This window comes from Bidens hawaiensis, unplaced genomic scaffold, assembly GCF_021521415.1.
Source record: "Bidens hawaiensis isolate Kalapana, Puna unplaced genomic scaffold, B.hawaiensis_p1.1 tig00011081_1, whole genome shotgun sequence".
In the NCBI taxonomy this organism is placed as follows: Eukaryota; Viridiplantae; Streptophyta; class Magnoliopsida; order Asterales; family Asteraceae; genus Bidens; species Bidens hawaiensis.
Window position 1 is genome coordinate 503,430 of NW_027491856.1, and position 20,413 is coordinate 523,842.

The window sequence follows — 20,413 nt, forward strand, 5'->3', positions numbered from 1 at the left end:
AGTAATCAACCTAAATATTAGGTAATTATGTTATATGCGCCGTGCGCGAGCGCGCCATATTAGAATCAGCGCGTGCATTTGTTATGTGCGCCCTGCGCGAGCGCGCCATATTAGAATCAGCGCGTGCATTTGTTATGTGCGCCCTGCGCGAGCGCGCTATGTTAGAATCAGCGCGTGCATTTGTTATGTGCGCCCTGCGCGAGCGCGCTATGTTAGAATCGGCGCGGGTATTTGTTATGTGCACCCTGCGCGAGCGCACCATGTTAAGAACCTGCGTGGGCATATGTTATATGCGCCATGCGCGAGTGTATTGGTTTTATGTTTCTATAACTTAATGTTGTCTAATGGGCTGACCGTCTCGCATGATGCTAAGGCGGGTGCATCCCAAATCGTCTATGCGCGTGCGGAAGGGGAACTAACCTCCCCGCATGGCGGGAACATTGAGAGCTAGTTTGTCTGAAGCTCCAAGATGGAATTGACTTCAACATAACTGATCACTATGTTGAAATACCAAGACCACCTGGAGAATCTACAAATGAAACTCAATGTCCCTGACTGCGAGAAGGTTACGCACCTACCCGCAGCAAAGAAATGTCCTTCACGCAGAAAGCTATGCGCACCAAGTGATACGCGCAGAACACTTAGTCTATTCTCCAGATGTAAGGAGATTACTCCCGCCCAAAAGGAAACAGTAGCGTGTTTCAGAGATTTTCCACTTTTTACTGTACACTGACAAAAGTACCTGAAAAAGCACACTGTAACATGAAAAGTCAACTGTCAGCCACCCTACTCCCACCAACCACAGACCTGCATGTCCTGTCCAAATCAAATCAAAATCTTTTATCCACTACTCCACTTTTAAATAAATAATAATAATTTCCATACTTTATCATCATTACACCTAGATATGAAAAGATTACAATCCCCTAAAGCAAGGGATTGTGTTCCCTTGAGTTTGCCTATAAATATGTAACCTAAATTATCACCCAAACACACTTCAAACTTCTCTCTTAAGAACTGCAAACTTGCACTAAACATCTCCCAAGCATCCGTTATTTTCAATTCCGTTCCAGTTACTAGACCTTCAATTCAAAGGCCAACACCAAGAAAACCCGAATCTCGATTAATCCCTTAACAAGAACCACAGGTGAGTCTCACAGCCCCTATTTTCACTGTTTTCACTATTTTTAAACTGTTTTCGGGGCGAGGGACACGTACTTAAATAATGTTTTATCATGGTATACATACAAGCTATGCAAGCGATTATGTGTTTAAGTTATGTTTCATGATGAGCAATGCGAACGGTTATCTATGGTTTTTCGATGTTAGTGCACCAGATTCGAGTAAGTGATCACTTTACCATTGGAACTCTAAGGGTAGGGACTGCTGGTTTGATCCGCCCACTCGTAGGGGTCGCACCTCTTACACAGACGAGTGCCTAGTATGGTCATGGGGCAGTACTATGGGTTTGAGCCCGCTCGTAGAGGTCGCTCCTCTTACGCAGACGAGCGCCTTGTTTTCCGGCACAACGTCTGCGCGTAACCCGCGGGACGGTATTATTCGCTCGTAGTGGCAGCGCCACTTACACAGACGAGCACGGTTTTTCAGATGTGTCCGCGCGTAACCCGCGGGACGGTATTACTTGTTTCGCTCGTAGTGGCAGCGCCACTTACACAGACGAGCACAGTTCCCAGAAATGTTCGCGCGTAACCCGCGGAACGATTTTATCAGAATGTGTTGATAGAACTATGTTTTACCAAGCATGTGTTTTAATGATGCTATCAGAATTATGTTTCAGAATGATTTTTATCAAGATAATGATGCAATAAGATTTATCAAGTTACTAAAACTTGTGAACTCACTCAGTTTATACTGATTCAAATGTTTTACGTGTCTTTCAGGAGATAACTAGGTAGCGCATGGAGTCACACTTAGAGCACCTCACGCTGAACATCTAAAACTAGCTTTTTGGAAGATTTTAGTTCTATCCCTTCGATGCGCGTGGTTGTTCCCGCCGCGCAAGGGGATATGGCGTGGAAATCTTCAACAGTTTTTATACTTGGATGTTTTTATGTAATTTTTAAACAATGTAATGTATTTGTATTAAACATTTCATGCGCAATGAAAATCTTACTTTGAATGTTTGCAATGGCCCGTGCTTAATTATCAATCCCCACTCGCGCGCGCCCGGCTGTTTCCGCCGCTCAGGGCCGGGTGTGACAGATTGGTATCAGAGCACTGGTTATAGCGAACTAGGAAAAGAAGTTTTAACCTAGACTATAACCGTTGGGGAATCGCATGAAATATTTTTCAAAGAAAATATTTTCAAAAGAAACTATACACACACTTAGGAACACGGGTCACACAGTGTCTAGTGAATAAAGATAAAGAACATTATGTGCTCAGAGTAAATGCGCTAAGTTTAAAATATTTTCGTTCTCTTTTAAAGCGAGAATGCCTCCGACTAGAGCCAAGGGAATCACCATGACACCCGAGGAACTCGCGGAAATAATCGCGCAGGCGATCGCGACACATGAGGCCAACAAGGCCGAATCAAGTCAGGGTCGTCAGAACGAGACCCCAAAACCCGATTCAGGAGCCTTGGACAAAGGATGCTCCTATAAGACATTCATGGCCTGTAGGCCTTGGCCATTCAAGGGTACCGAAGGGGCCATTGGGCTCTACAACTGGATTGACAAGATGGAGACAGTTCTCTCCATTAGCAGATGTAGTGAGAACCAGAAGGTCCTTTACGCGACATGCATGTTCCAAGAAGCAGCTTCGTCTTGGTGGAAGCTTCAAGTGAAGACTTTGGGGCGAGAAGTTGCTCTTCACAAGACCTGGGAGGAACTGAAGGAAATGATGATGAGAAAGTTCTGCTCTCGCGCAGAAATCCAGAGTCTGCAGCAGGAATTCTGGAACCACACCATGGTAGGAACGGATATCGACGCCTACAACAACCGGTTCAACGAGCTTTGCCAGTTGGTGCCAGACATGGCAAACACGGAGGAAAAGAAGATCGAGAGGTATATTTTTGGGTTACCTCCTGTTGTTAGGGTTCCGCTCAACGCCGCAGCGCCTCCAACCTTTGATGAGGCGGTAGCGCGGGCCATCACCCTTACAAGGGATACGGTCCGTGCGGGTATGTTGACTACGCGCGGAAACGAGCAGCGAACCTCTGACTCCAAGAGGAAATGGAACTCTCACCACCGAGGGTCCGACTCCAAGCAGCCACCGTTCAAGAAGCAGGAAAGCGCAAGGGTTTACGCGATCCAAGCCGCGGAGCCATCAAGGAAAGGATACAGCGGGCCTTACCCATGGTGCAACAAATGCAAGTTTCACCACGAGGGTGAATGCGCGAGCGTCACGTGCGCCAAATGTAACAGGCCAGGGCACAAGACGGTGAATTGCCGTGCTAAAGAAGCTGGAGCCAGTGACAACTGCTACGCATGCGGAAAGCCAGGGCATTTCAGTCGGGATTGCCCGCAAAGGGGAAACCAAGCTCGCGGGAGAGCTTTTGTGATCGGCGCGGGTGAAGCTAAAGAAGAGCCGAATGTGGTAACCGGTACGTTTTTGCTTAACGGCCATTTTGCATCTGTCTTATTTGATACTGGCGCTGACCTAAGTTTTATATCTGCTGAGTTTAAAAACTCCCTAGGCTTAGCAACCAGTAGGCTAGACACGCCTTATACTATAGAACTAGCCAATGGTAGGCAGTTATGCGCGAACGAAAGAACTGAACAATGTGTTATAGTCATGGGAGGTCACGGGTTCAATATTAACTTGTTACCAATAGACTTGGGAAGTTTTGACATTGTGGTAGGTATGGATTGGTTAGTCGAGAACCGCGCGGAAGTTATTTGCCATGAGAAGCAGGTTCGGATCCCACTGTTGAACGAAGAAACCTTGGTAATTCAAGGGGAAAGAAGGGGAGTTGCGACGAAACTGATTTCGTGCCTAAAGGTGCGTAAATGCCTAAGGAAAGGGTGCTACGCCTTCCTGGCGCATGTAGTAGAGAAGAAAGGAGATGAGCGAAGAATTGAAGACTTACCAGTAGTGCGCGCATTTCCAGAAGTTTTTCCTGAAGATTTGCCCGGATTGCCGCAGCCGCGACAAGTAGAATTTCGTATTGATTTAGTCCCAGGAGCTGCGCCAGTAGCTCGAGCGCCTTATCGATTAGCTCCATCTGAGATGCAAGAGCTATCCAATCAGTTACAGGGACTATTGGATAAGGGTTTCATACGCCCAAGCTTTTCGCCTTGGGGAGCTCCAGTACTGTTTGTTAAGAAGAAGGATGGTTCCTTCCGGATGTGTATTGACTACAGGGAGCTGAACAAGCTGACAGTCAAGAATCGGTACCCCTTACCAAGGATTGACGACTTATTTGACCAGTTGCAGGGATCCAGTTATTATTCGAAGATAGATCTACGGTCAGGATACCACCAACTTAGGGTCCATGAGGAAGATGTGCCGAAAACAGCCTTCCGAACTAGATACGGCCATTATGAGTTCTTAGTGATGCCTTTCGGGCTAACTAATGCGCCGGCTGTATTCATGGATCTGATGAACCGCGTGTGCAAACCATACTTGGACAAGTTTGTGATTGTGTTTATAGATGATATTCTGATTTACTCTCGGACCAAGGCCGAGCATGAGCAACACCTGAGATTGATTTTGGAATTGTTGAGGAAAGAAAAGTTGTATGCGAAGTTTTCCAAATGTGAGTTTTGGCTTAGAGAAGTTCACTTTCTCGGTCACGTTGTAAACGAGAAAGGAATACACGTTGATCCTTCCAAAGTCAAGGCCATCGAAAACTGGGAAGCGCCAAAAACCCCAACTGAGGTGAGGCAATTCCTAGGACTAGCTGGCTACTATCGACGCTTCATTGAGAACTTCTCCAAGATAGCTCTACCTCTGACCGCGCTAACTCAGAAAGACAAGAAGTTTGTTTGGGGCGAAAATCAGGAAGCGGCATTTCAAATGTTGAAACAGAAGTTATGTAGTGCGCCAATTTTGTCTCTGCCCGAGGGGACGGATGACATCGTCGTTTACTGCGACGCTTCACATCAGGGACTTGGATGTGTCCTTATGCAGCGAGACAAAGTCATAGCGTATGCCTCGCGCCAACTCAAGACCAATGAAAAGAACTACACAACGCATGATCTGGAACTTGGAGCGGTTGTCTTCGCGCTAAAGATTTGGCGCCATTACCTCTATGGTACAAAGTGTATAATCTTTACGGATCACAAGAGCCTTCAACATATATTTGATCAAAAGGATTTAAACATGAGGCAACGAAGATGGGTTGAATTGTTGAATGATTATGATTGTGAAATAAAGTACCACCCTGGAAAGGCGAACGTGGTAGCAGACGCGCTAAGTAGGAAGGAGCGAATAAAAACGCTACGAGTCAAGGCTCTAAGGTTGACCTTTCGCGCAGATCTCTCTACCCGCATCCGAGACGCTCAGCAAGAAGCCTTGAAACCAGAGTTTGCTAAAAACGAATCCCTTGGGGGTATGATTAAGAGTTTGGAACTTAAAGAGAACGGCAATTTATATTTCGCTAACCGCATATGGGTCCCTCTCAAGGGAGGATTGCGCGAGCAAGTATTAAACGAAGCTCACAAGACGCGGTATTCCGTACATCCTGGCGCAGACAAGATGTACCAAGATGTTAAAGCGCTGTATTGGTGGCCCAATCTTAAAGGCGCCATCGCGACGTATGTCAGTAAGTGCCTGACGTGTTCGAAGGTAAAGGCTGAATACCAGAAGCCGTCGGGGTTACTTCAGCAGCCAGAAATTCCCATGTGGAAGTGGGAACAAATCTCTATGGACTTCATCACCAAACTGCCAAGGACACCTGGGGGTTATGACACAATCTGGGTTATTGTAGATCGGCTAACTAAATCAGCACACTTCCTGCCGATCAAGGAAACCGATAAGATGGAAAAGTTAGCCCGATTGTATATTCGAGAAGTAGTTTCAAAACATTGAATCCCAGTGTCCATCATTTCTGATAGAGATAGTCGGTTCACATCAAGGTTTTGGAGATCGTTACAAGGAGCTCTAGGTACTCGCCTTGATATGAGTACAGCTTATCATCCTCAAACGGATGGGCAAAGCGAGCGAACAATCCAGACATTGGAAGATATGCTGCGCGCAGTGCGCGATCGATTTCGGAGGTAGCTGGGATACTCATCTCCCATTGGTTGAATTTTCTTACAACAACAGTTATCACACAAGCCTCAAGGCTGCGCCGTTTGAAGCTTTGTATGGACGCAAGTGTAGATCCCCACTGTGCTGGGCTGAAGTGGGTGACAAGCAAATGACTGGTCCAGAATTGATCCAAGAAACAACAGACAAGATTTTTCAGATACGGGATCGCCTTAAGACAGCACGCGACAGACAGAAGAGCTACGCAGATGTGCGAAGGAAACCATTGGAGTTTCAGGTAGGGGATAGAGTACTTTTGAAAGTCTCTCCATGGAAAGGAGTCCCCCGTTTCGGCAAGCGAGGAAAGTTGAATCCGCGCTATATTGGACCATTTGAGATCCTGGAAAGGATCGGTCCGGTTGCTTATAAACTCCGTTTACCCGCCGAACTCAGTGGAGTTCATGATACGTTTCATGTGTCCAACCTCAAAAAGTGTTTATCTGACGAAACGTTGATTTTGCCGTTGGAAGAGATTCACATCGACAAACAGCTGCACTTCGTAGAAGAACCTATAGCAGTAACCGATTGGAAAGAACAAAAGTTACGCAGAAGCAGAATCAAGTTAGTAAAGGTTCAATGGAACTCGAGGCGTGGGCCTGAATTCACTTGGGAAAGAGAAGACCAGATGCGCAAGAAATACCCACACCTCTTTCAGAACATGGCTTCTGCCAGTGACGTCTCCTAAATTTCGGGACGAAATTCTCTTAACAGGGGGAGAATGTGACACCCGGTAAATTCCCAATCCCTTAAACCAAGTAATCAACCTAAATATTAGGTAATTATGTTATATGCGCCTTGCGCGAGCGCGCCATATTAGAATCAGCGCGTGCATTTGTTATGTGCGCCCTGCGCGAGCGCGCCATATTAGAATCAGCGCGTGCATTTGTTATGTGCGCCCTGCGCGAGCGCGCTATATTAGAATCAGCGCGTGTATTTGTTATGTGCGCCCTGCGCGAGCACGCTATGTTAGAATCAGCGCGTGCATTTGTTATGTGCGCCCTGCGCGAGCGCGCTATGTTAGAATCGGCGCGGGTATTTGTTATGTGCACCCTGCGCGAGCGCACCATGTTAAGAACCTGCGTGGGCATATGTTATATGCGCCATGCGCGAGTGTATTGGTTTTATGTTTCTATAACTTAATGTTGTCTAATGGGCTGACCGTCTCGCATGATGCTAAGGCGGGTGCATCCCAAATCGTCTATGCGCGTGCGGAAGGGGAACTAACCTCCCCGCATGGCGGGAACATTGAGAGCTAGTTTGTCTGAAGCTCCAAGATGGAATTGACTTCAACATAACTGATCACTATGTTGAAATACCAAGACCACCTGGAGAATCTACAAATGAAACTCAATGTCCCTGACTGCGAGAAGGTTACGCACCTACCCGCAGCAAAGAAATGTCCTTCACGCAGAAAGCTATGCGCACCAAGTGATACGCGCAGAACACTTAGTCTATTCTCCAGATGTAAGGAGATTACTCCCGCCCAAAAGGAAACAGTAGCGTGTTTCAGAGATTTTCCACTTTTTACTGTACACTGACAAAAGTACCTGAAAAAGCACACTGTAACATGAAAAGTCAACTGTCAGCCACCCTACTCCCACCAACCACAGACCTGCATGTCCTGTCCAAATCAAATCAAAATCTTTTATCCACTACTCCACTTTTAAATAAATAATAATAATTTCCATACTTTATCATCATTACACCTAGATATGAAAAGATTACAATCCCCTAAAGCAAGGGATTGTGTTCCCTTGAGTTTGCCTATAAATATGTAACCTAAATTATCACCCAAACACACTTCAAACTTCTCTCTTAAGAACTGCAAACTTGCACTAAACATCTCCCAAGCATCCGTTATTTTCAATTCCGTTCCAGTTACTAGACCTTCAATTCAAAGGCCAACACCAAGAAAACCCGAATCTCGATTAATCCCTTAACAAGAACCACAGGTGAGTCTCACAGCCCCTATTTTCACTGTTTTCACTATTTTTAAACTGTTTTCGGGGCGAGGGACACGTACTTAAATAATGTTTTATCATGGTATACATACAAGCTATGCAAGCGATTATGTGTTTAAGTTATGTTTCATGATGAGCAATGCGAACGGTTATCTATGGTTTTTCGATGTTAGTGCACCAGATTCGAGTAAGTGATCACTTTACCATTGGAACTCTAAGGGTAGGGACTGCTGGTTTGATCCGCCCACTCGTAGGGGTCGCACCTCTTACACAGACGAGTGCCTAGTATGGTCATGGGGCAGTACTATGGGTTTGAGCCCGCTCGTAGAGGTCGCTCCTCTTACGCAGACGAGCGCCTTGTTTTCCGGCACAACGTCTGCGCGTAACCCGCGGGACGGTATTATTCGCTCGTAGTGGCAGCGCCACTTACACAGACAAGCACGGTTTTTCAGATGTGTCCGCGCGTAACCCGCGGGACGGTATTACTTGTTTCGCTCGTAGTGGCAGCGCCACTTACACAGACGAGCACAGTTCCCAGAAATGTTCGCGCGTAACCCGCGGAACGATTTTATCAGAATGTGTTGATAGAACTATGTTTTACCAAGCATTTGTTTTAATGATGCTATCAGAATTATGTTTCAGAATGATTTTTATCAAGATAATGATGCAATACGATTTATCAAGTTACTAAAACTTGTGAACTCACTCAGTTTATACTGATTCAAATGTTTTACGTGTCTTTCAGGAGATAACTAGGTAGCGCATGGAGTCACACTTAGAGCACCTCACGCTGAACATCTAAAACTAGCTTTTTGGAAGATTTTAGTTCTATCCCTTCGATGCGCGTGGTTGTTCCCGCCGCGCAAGGGGATATGGCGTGGAAATCTTCAACAGTTTTTATACTTGGATGTTTTTATGTAATTTTTAAACAATGTAATGTATTTGTATTAAACATTTCATGCGCAATGAAAATCTTACTTTGAATGTTTGCAATGGCCCGTGCTTAATTATCAATCCCCACTCGCGCGCGCCCGGCTGTTTCCGCCGCTCAGGGCCGGGTGTGACAACAGAAGTTGTTTTACATTTTTCGTTTCTAATATTTAAATATTTTTTTGGATTTTAATTTTATTTTTTGTAAGACAGTTAATAATATACTTAAGGTTTGATGATGAAAAGGTTTCACAAATAAATGAGATGTTATAACCCGATTAAAAACTATATAGGTTTGGTGACACCCATGACTAGAAAATCCTGAATTCGGGTATGAGTGCTCTGATCTGCAAAACTAGAAACGTTGCTAGTTTTGTTATAGGAATGGGGGATTCCTATAACCATTCTCTGGTTTGAGAATCAGAACCAGTATGGTAAGTGATGGGTAATAAAAAGAGAGTATAATGAGAGGGATTGAATCCTTTTTACCATTTGATGTAGTCTTTTATTTATAGCTGAATGTATGTAATGTTTGTCGGGTAACGTGTAAGGGGAATATCCGGTTTGTCCTTTTTGCAGTCTTCATGGCGGGGGTTATAGAGGCCGTTTTGTGTGGCTCCCACTATGCAGTATTATTGTCTCCTTTGTGTTGCTATCACAGTGGTCCCACGCATACCTCAAGAACAGGCGGCGCAAAGTCTGTCAAAACATGTTAGACACAACACGATAACTAATTGTTTCATTTTTTTTTCCAAACACGAACACGAACTTGTTTAGTAACAGGTTAACATGCCTTATGTAAGTATGACTTTAGGTTTATGACTTTATAAGTGCATATATAATTTTTATTTCTAAATTAAAAAACTAAACAATTTAACAAGTCTTTAACTTATTAGGACACGAATTTAAACAGATCTTAAACAAGTTGACATATTTAACACACGAAACCTATTAAGTTTAAACTCAAACTGGTTAAAACCCGTGTCGTGTTAAGAGATTCGTGTCAAAATTTGACAGCCCTGAGCGGCGCTACCATGTTGATGCGCATTCATACACAGTTCTGGTACAGATAGTGAGCCTAGGTGTTCTCCATTCTGGTGGCATCTCCGGGCTAGCTGCTTTAAGATGTGTGCCTGCGGGTTTGTTTCCTTTTGGTGTTTTTCCCATTTGATGACTTGACCATTTTAGTTTTGACTCGGATTCTCTTAAGTTTATTAATAAGTAAATTATAATATTTTATCTAATTCGGATATGTAAAATCAAGTTTTAGAAAAAAACCCTACAGAAATCAATTTATGCATTGTATATTTTCTGTCTCTTAAATAATATTATGTTGGGAACATGTCCACAGACTTGAGTTAATAAATACGGTTTAAGACTATATTTCCCAAAAGTGTGTTTTTTGTTTTTTTTTGGAACGACCAACTAAGTAACACCGGGTATTTCGTACGTGGCCCTCAATGGCTAAAGGTAGCCCGAGCCGGCCACGAGTCCGGACGGACGGAGCCCCTAGCGGTCCACCTATTGAGGGATTCCCTGGATAAAACCCAACCCTCAGGCCCGCCAAACGGCACGACAGCGAGGAGCCGGTAAAACCGGGTGAGATCAGGACTCAAATCCTGGCAAGCCAGGGTCATCTCTCATATCTCCCATATAAATTGGTGATAGTGAGGTTTTATCTCCCTACCTCTCACTAGTAAAGTGAGTGCTCTACCATTGAGCCACAACCAATTTATCCCAAAAGTGTGTTGAATTAACACAATTTTCAAATGAGATATTGGATTTTAATAACTCACACTTTATCTTATTGGTTGATATTAATCTCAATTGAAGAAATTCCTTAGTTTAATCCCAACTTTCATTTTATTGGTCCCCATCAAGCTTTTTCCTAACGAAGACTAACCCGGTTAGTTTAGGACAAAAAACCACCATTTCTCCAAGGCGAGGGGGACAATGAAAAAGATAATTAAACTTCAAAACCGACCACCACGGTCGCCGCCGCTGCTGCAACCTCTGCGGCCGCTATATATCACCGCCGGCGCTACCACTAGCTCCACCGTGATGCCTATTATAGGTTTATGAAGGGAGAGTTTGAAAATTTATATTATTGTTATTAATTAATATATATAGTAATGAAAAAAAATAAATACTACATATTATGTAAAGTTATAATTGAAAATATATAAAAAATAAAAATTGATTAATAAATAGTAAACGAGTTGACATCGAGCCTGGAAAACCACTCATGATCTGAGTTTGAGCTTTAGAAATAAAGATATAAGCGAGCCAAGCTCGAGCTCAAGCTCTGTGTAAGTTAAAAGAAACACGTTTTTACCCCAATCAACTTGAAGAAATAACATATTTAGCCCAAAAACTATCTTGGTTAGTCTCTGTTAGGAAGTGAAGACCAATATGATGAAAATTAAAATTAACATAAGAAATTTCTTAAGTTAAGATTAATAACGACTAAAATGCTAAAATTCAAATTATTAAAATCCAGGATCCCCTTTTCAAATCTATGTGCCTCAAAATCATGTCACCAACTCACCGGTGTAAATTTGACTTCATGAAACACGGACTGAAGGCCAAACCCCACTCTTCGTAAATTAGTCATATAACAGCTACATTCATTTACATTTGTGTCACACATGCAAGAGAACATTATTATACCCCACGATAATAAAATCACATGACGAAATGAACCCGAACCTCACAGACAAAATCAAAACTAAAAATATTCTGGAAGGATAATTTGAATGAGAATATAAATGAGATAAAACTTTAATAACCAACACGAGCAAGAATAACGTTAGAATATCGTGCGTAAGTGTTCATGATTAAGGACATTGCTAGTTTGCTATTGTGTTTGCGGTACGTGGGACCACGTAATAACTTTTCTCAGGGCCGGCCATTGGGGGTGGCAGGTGGTCGACGGCCACAGGTCCGACACCTTGCTAAGCCCAAGTTTCTTTTTTGAAAAAAATTATATGTATTTTTATTAAAAACAATATGTATATTTAATGTTTAAACACAATTACATAACTATTAGCTTTGTCTAGTGGCAAATGGGTATTACTTACAACCAAGAGGTTGTGGGTTCTAGCTTTATTTGAGACATGCTTAATTTTTTTTTATACAAAAGTTTTTTATGCAGCCCAAATTATAACCAAGTAAGCCCATATAAAAATTTAACTGTTTAAACCCAATACTCATTTTACTTACTTTTCAAAAAAATTGCGCCTTTGGCTCAAACAAAAACTACTTAAAATTTCGCCTTTGGCTAAAACAAAAACTACTTAAATTTTGCCTTTAGCTAGATTCCCATACGACAAACAAAAACTACTCAAATGTCCTTTCTTAATTAATTAATTTTTTTAACAGTCAGTATTTTAATTAACTAGTTACACATAGAGATGAAAAATAATTAAAAATCATATATGTTTTTATCATATATGTTATACGTTAATTATAATTGGAATCATATATCTAAAATTAATAGTCACGAGTAGCCAATGTAACACAACAATTTCCCCTGAGCCTAGTGATCAATTTTCTACTCTAAATAACTTATAACTCAGGGTATGTTTGATTGGAGGTAATGGAATGAAGGGGGAATGGAATGGGAGAAGAAATAGAATGGACAATGAAATGAAATGGATTATTATCATTCATTTGTAGGGATGAGCTCAATACCGTACCAGTACTGAAAATCGCCAAATCTTGGTACCGGTACCAAAATATTCGGTTCGGTACCGGGACGGTACCGGTATTGAAGGTAAAAATTCGGGAAATACCGGTACCGTACCGATCCCGAAACTTAAAACTTTGATACCAATTCGGTACCGACGATACCAAGTACCAAATGCTCATCCTTATTCCTTTGTCTTGTTTGGTTAACTTATAGGAATAAAATCAATTATTAATTTTTATTGTTTGGTATCCAAAAAAATTATAGAAATGAAATATAAATAATAAAAACACTCATATCTCAAAATACTTTTTACCAAAAAAAAAACCTTACAATGGCGACGGTGGTAGCTCCGACAACGAAAACGGTGGTGGCGGTGGCGGTGGCGGTGGTGGTGTCGGCGGAGTTGGTGGTGTTGCCAATGGTAGTGGTGGTAATCGTTGTTAGGTGGTAGTGTTGTTGAGAAAGTAGAGTGAATAAGGAATGGAATGAAAAAAAAGAAGGGGATGAGAATGAATGGTTTTGATAGAATGGAATTTCATGTCTAATGAATGATTCTATTCCATTGAGCAACCAAACACCACTTTTTTCATTCTCATGTAATAAATCATTCCATTTCTACTGTCATTCCTGCATACCAAAAACTACTCAATATAATATAGTATAGTTTTTAGGTTTCAATGCTTGCTTAACATAAGACAGCAAAACCAAAATATAAAGTATATATAATTAAGAATCATACTTATCCGACGTTGGGCTCTCCACGTCACTAATCTGTGGTGGACCCGTTTCCGTCCGCCATTTCGTTGTAAGCAAATTTTTTTTGTTTTCTATGTTTTACTTGGTCATCAATCTTGCACGTGTTTTTAATGAGTAATCATGTAGCCAGCCTCTCATGTCAACTTTCAATTCTTTATTCATATTGTTTATAAATACCTTCAAACTAAAAATGTCTTACTATAAATTCTCATCAACTTCTTCCATTCCTCTTTAAGTCACAAAAATGGAAACTATTGACGACGACGGCTCGTTTTCGACCTCTTCGTCATCGTCTTCTCAGCCTGACACAACCGAACTCGTCATATCCTCATCAGCTAAAAGAAATGCTGGGAGGAAGAAGTTTAAAGAAACAAGACACCCCGTCTATAGAGGTGTCCGATTAAGAAACGGGACCAAATGGGTCAGTGAAGTTCGTGAGCCAAGTACCAAACATAGAATCTGGTTGGGAACGTTCCCAACCCCGGAAATGGCGGCTAGGGCTTATGATGCAGCGACCCTAGCTTTACGCGGTGTTGACTCACCGCTTAACTTTTCTGACTCGGCTCGTCTGATTAGACGAGCCGCTTCAACTTCTGATAGTGATATTAAACTAGCTGCTTTTGAGGCAGCTCTCGCATTTGGGACCAAATTTTATGACACTAAGCCATCTTCTTCATCAGGGTTTTCTCAGGTGGAAAACCGTGGTGAAAAGATGGCGGTTGAAGTGGCGGAGACGGGTTTTGTGGATGAAGAAATGTTGTTTAATATGCCTGGTTTTTATAATAGCATGGCGGAGGGATTGGTGATTACACCACCAGGCATGAAAAAGGGTTTTGACTGGAATGATGATCATGACATTGATGATTCTAATGTGGATTTGAATTTGTGGAGGTATTAGACGAATTGAAACCAGATAGACTATAGTACCATATTTCAATTTAATTTGTTTATTTACTGGGGGCACATTGGTTTTTATTAATCCAAATTATTTTCTTTTGGTTACTGCTGGTCCTAACTAATGAATTGGCCACTGAGAGTTCCAACTTTTAACGTATTTGTTCTAATGGTCCACGACTAATAGAATCCTGACGCCGTTAGTTTCAGGTCGTCGGAAAAACGTTTTTGGCCGGAAAAGTCAAATTTGTTGCCGAAAAACACCACCTGAACACCGCAACCACCACCAATTGACTCACTGCCAACTAACTACCACCACTTGAGCACCATCAACCGATCCCAATGATGGTTCTAGGGTTTTTGGCAATCTCAATAATTGTGGCTTTTACTAGAAAAAGGTTCCTAAAGGTCCGATATAAAGTTACCTAAATGATGGTAAATAAGCAAGCCACACAGACACGATTAAGTAAAATGTATAAAGTTAAAAGTTAAGTGTCTTTCAAGAGAAAAGAGTCAACAAACTATTTACCACATAAAAATAACTAAAAGAAAAGAAAGGCAAATTAATATGAATAAAGTTTATTCGCTAAGCAAACTTTTACTTGTCCAATTGCTAATAAATCCTTGTTGTCTTAAGTACATGACGTGTGGCGTAGTAATTAAGTACTTAGTATAGAAATACCGTACTTATCAGAGATTGATACAATAATATATATCAATCAATCATGTATCTTAATACTGCACTTTTAGTAATGTGCAACGAAATATAGTCAGACCGAACGCATAGACTTAAAAACGGGGCCCATATATTTGTAAGACACGAGACTTATGATTTCTGTTTAAAATAAAAACAATATCTCATACGGTTAGGCATGCTTGTGATGAGTATATATATTAGATACACATAAAATATAATCCTAATTAGGTACGTGTTCTCATATGACGACACAACATTTTCTTATGAAACAACTATATAAAGTTCAATGATACAAGATACAACACATATAGTTCATAAATAATGAAGAAAGACTAGCGATTTTATTTGAAGACAATACAACTTACGTAGTTTGAAAAAAAAAAGTTTACATAACAACTCACGCACTCATTATAAAAGACAAGGCTCTACATATTAAAAAGCCGTATTTTAGTTTGAGAGGGAACATTATACACATTGCATATATTTCCCTTAACTATGCTTTGTTTCACTAGGTTCTTTAGCAAGATTTTTTTATGAGAAGTCATAATCAACTAGTTAACATCATCTTGAAGTATGTTGTCAGGTCCGGCCTAAAGGGGAGTCGAGGAAGGCCACGGATCCAAACCCATTCTTCCGAGAGACCTATAATATTTTAAATTTTGTTTTAAAATACAGGTCTATAAAATGACTCATTGGTGCAATAGAAAAAGTGGTAGTGTATGAAATCAAATGTTATGGGTTCAATTTTCATTGATGGTGTTTTTAGTTTTATAAAATAAACTTTCATTTATATTTTGTATAGGCTATTTAAGTAACTTATTATTATTATTATTATTTGCTTTGTCTCATATTGAGCTTTGAAAATGCTACTAAATTGGTAAATTGCCAGATTATCTATCACGTAATTAAAAACATGATTTCAGAGATCCTTTTTTGTGCTCTTCCCAAACCTCGAAATTTTAAAAGATCCTCAAAGACGGCCCTATATATTGTTAAAGTGTATACTGAACAATAATATGTCTGAGGGGAAGTGTTACAAATAGTTATAATGGGCAAACATAAAGAATCATCATGCTTCTTGTTATGATTCAACGTTAGCTATAACTACTACTTACTAGCGTATATGTGCTTGTGTAATGTATAATTGAAGATATACAAATGAAACCACTCTTCTCCATATTTCTCATGCAGACCGTCTCTTGGGTAAGCCAAATCAGGCAATGGCTTTAAGCCTCCATTTAAAAGAACGCATATGTATTTTGGGTTTTAGAATCAGTAATTAAGTGATGGGCCATAAGCTAATGAGTAATGCCTTATATCCATTATCCCTATATATCATTCATATTCCATAATTATTGGATACTCTCTGATGCTATAAACATAAAAAAAAAGCCTCAAAATTTTAGATAGCTTTAAGTCTCCGACTAAGTTGAGCCGGCCCTGCTCTCATATTTCTTTACAAATGCTATATTAAAATAGAAAGAAACATTTTTTTCCTACGTTGTTTTCCCTCCTAGTTTAGTTTCAGTAATTTAATGCTCTCTATATAAAATAATCTCACCACCGTTTGGGGCATAAATGAACGTTTTGAAACCGAATATCGGACCAGAAATTAGCTACCTCGTCAAATAATTTGGCTCACAAGGGACGTCTTTTTTTTATATTTCTGGATTAACCGGTTACCGGCCCACGTTTAAACAGTGAGTTATTGTTTTTATGGACCATTAATATTATTAAAGAAACCACATGGCTAATTGTTTATGGAGCGTTGAATATGATCAAATATTGGTCAGATGATATTAATTTGTAACATCACGTTTATCGGTGTCTAGTGAACTGGAACACAATATAAAGAAGATGCGTAAAGGTAAAATCAGATATCTAGAAACAAAGCTTGTAAGAATGGAACATGTTTGGGTAACTTTAACCGAACAAGTGATCAAACACGGATAACATTTAGGGTATGTTTGGTTGGAGGTAATGGAATGAAGGGGGAATGAAATGAGAGAATGAATGGAATGGACAAGGGAATGAAATGGCTCATTACCATTCATTTGTCTTGTTTGGTTAACCAATAGGAATGAAATCAATTATTAATTTTTATTGTTTGGTATCCAAAAAAATTGTAGAAATGAAATACAAATAATAAGAACATTTCTATCTCAAAATACTTTTTAACAAAAAAAAAACCCTATAATGGCGATGGTGGTAGCTCCGGCGACGAAAATGGTGGTGGCGATGGTGGAGGCGGCGGTGGTGGTGTCGGCGGAGTTGGTGGTGGTGCCAATGGTAATGGTGGTGGTGGTTGTTAGGTGGTAGTGTTGTTGAGAAAGTAGGGTGAAGGAGGAATGGAATGGGATGGAAAAAAAGAAGGGGGTGGGAAGGAATGGTTTTGATGGAATGAGATTCCATGTGTAATGGATGATTCCATTCCATTGAGCAACTAAACACCACTTTTTTCATTCCCACGTAATGAATCATTCCATTCCTACTGTCATTCCTGCATACCAAACGCTACCTTAAGTGAATGGTTTTTTTTTTCTAGTTTGCTAAAAAAATAAACGTGTTTGTTTATACTCGTTGTTTAACTGTACGAACGAATGGTTTAGTAAACTAACAAACCCAAATGAACATAAACAAAATAATGTCCATAATTAATGATCGAATGCAAACTTTTCACGGACATAAATGAACGAGGGGAATATTTGTTCATGTTTGTTCATTTAACTAAATGAAAACAAATTAATTTTGTTCATTTTCATTCATTTAAAAAATCGAATATAAACGAACTTTCCGTCGAACGGTTCACTAAACATTGGGTCATTTACAAGCCTACTAGAAATACATAGTTGAAACTCTTATCAATTTTTTCGTTTTCTGCTTCATTTCAATTCTTGTAATCACACAGTATTCAGATCTAATAATACATATTATTGATAGAGGGAAAAGTTAAAAGACAAAGGAAGATAAAAATGAAAAATATGAGAAGAATTTGTAGCTAAAAAAACCTCTAAAAAAATAACAAAAAAAATCATAACTCAAGATATAAATAAAAAATGGAAAAATAAAAAAAAAACTAAATTGTTTTTCCTGTCATTCTCGTTCTAAAAAAACGACGAGAAGACAAAATGCTGAAAAAAAGACACAATGTCGAAAATGAACTAACAACACAATTGATAAATAAAAATATATCACAAAATATAACAAAATGCCGAACAAAATATAACATAACGTTGAGTAATATAACGCGATATAAAAAAAAGACAATGTTAAGGAAAAAAACACAATTAACGACGAAAAAAATAAAAAATACAATAATAAATAAAAAGACACAATGATTTTTTGAAAACTAGAAAGACGGTGGAAATATTTTTATGTTCTTACCTTTTTTCGTTTTTTATTTAAATTTTGAATTATGATTTTTTTTATTAATTTTATATTAATTTTTTTGAGGTTTTCTTTTTACTACAAATTCTTCTCTTTATTCCTATTTGTAGAATAACTTATTCTACGATTCTAATTACTTTTCTTTCATGGGCGTTGATCAATTTTAATGTCGTGATTAATTCCAATACATTCAAACAATGTAAAATGATATAAACACTTAAATCATATTTTTAGCAATTTAAGAAAGTGTAAAGTGTGTACAAGTATATAACATGGTCCAAAAAGGCAACCTTCTTAACCCATTAATATGATACATGCAAATAAGAACAAATGAAACAAGTGTGAAAAACTGAACACACTCTTTTTGTTGTTTTGGAGAGAACAGAACACTGTAGTAGTAGACTACTAGTAGGTGGGATATTATCTCTAAAACACATATTAAATGAAATACGAAACAAAATGAGCACAATACACATGTTTTTTGGTGTGACGGTACGCATATGCTTTAAATAAAGCTTTATCTTTTGAAATAAGGAGGGTTTAAAGCCCGGTAGCTGTAAAACAACATAATTAAGAGTATAGTTAGAGAGAATGTTTGAGTTTCGTTTTAAATTAAGTAATTATTTTCTGTTATCCGTCTGCACTACAAAACAAGTCTTCAAAAGGTTTGATTTCGGCAACTCCTTCACGTTCGGAAGTTCGGAACCAACTTGTGCGCATCACCAAATAGGTACCACATTTATCAACCTATGTTTTTTTGGATTTGTATTGTTAAAAAAATGTGTTTTTACTAACTAATGAAATTTGTAACTAGTGTCATATTAAGGTGATTTTGAACTTTGCAATAATTTAATAACTTATTAAATTTTTAATAACTTATGAAGTTGGCCTGGTAGTAAGAAGCCTACCCTATTAAAGTGGAGACATAAATTCGATTTTCACTTTGGCCTAGTTGAAGGACTTATGGGTGGAAAAACGAATCAAGGCTTTCATCCAGGGTTTGAATCCAACAGCGAGCGAGGGTTTACAGATTTCATCCGGTTCCAACACATCAAGGGTACGTTCTCACGAGGGTCAAGGAGTCAACCTTCGACAAAGCCATGAAAGTGTAGGTTTACACTTGAGATTCTCTGCTTGTTCAAGAAAAGATAATCAAAATGGTGGACGATTAATTACGGCAATAATTAGTTAATTAATTCATATTATGGTTTCGATTTGCCATCGTTCAACGAACCTGAGCATGATGGGGCTGTGAGGATTCACACTTCCATCATTGGAAAAGGGCCCGAGACCTTAACATATGTCTAATCTTTATCCAAATTATTTGTTACTTAAAAAAATTAACATAGCTTGTTTTAAACTAAAATTTTACACATTGAATTACTCAAATTAATGAATTATAAAATGCATGTTGTCTACTAGCTTACTTAACGTTAAATGTGTGTTAAATTATACATGGGTCGTTTTAAACACTAGCTAAACCATAGCCGAAGGTGCAGCTTACGCAGAAATGTTAACTTATCAGTTTTATATTAAATAAGACAATTCCTTGTATTCGGTTAGGCTGTCTGTCGATTAACCGCCTTTAGAAAACTCTGAATGTTTTTTAAATTATCACATGCTATATATATATTTTTTTTACAGGAATTCAAAAATATTTCATAAACCGATCCAAACTTTTTCAAAACTGAAATGTGGCAAAAGACTTACCGGATTATAAAACTAGAAATTATTAGTGTAATTTATGAAAACATGATTGCATTTCAAAATGGAATAGTATTAAAGATTATAATGTCATTTTTGAATCCAACAAATATATGTTTATATGGCTGAGTCTTGTAGCAAAGGTAAGGTTGATGCCATGTAACATGAAGGTTATGCGTT

General features: G+C 39.4%; 1 pseudogene; it reads left to right on the forward strand.

Moving 5' to 3' along the window:
• The first annotated feature begins 13,795 nt into the window (after positions 1–13,795).
• LOC143537129 (dehydration-responsive element-binding protein 1B pseudogene) lies at positions 13,796–14,449 on the forward strand (annotated as a pseudogene).
• Positions 14,450–20,413: the final 5,964 nt, after the last annotated feature.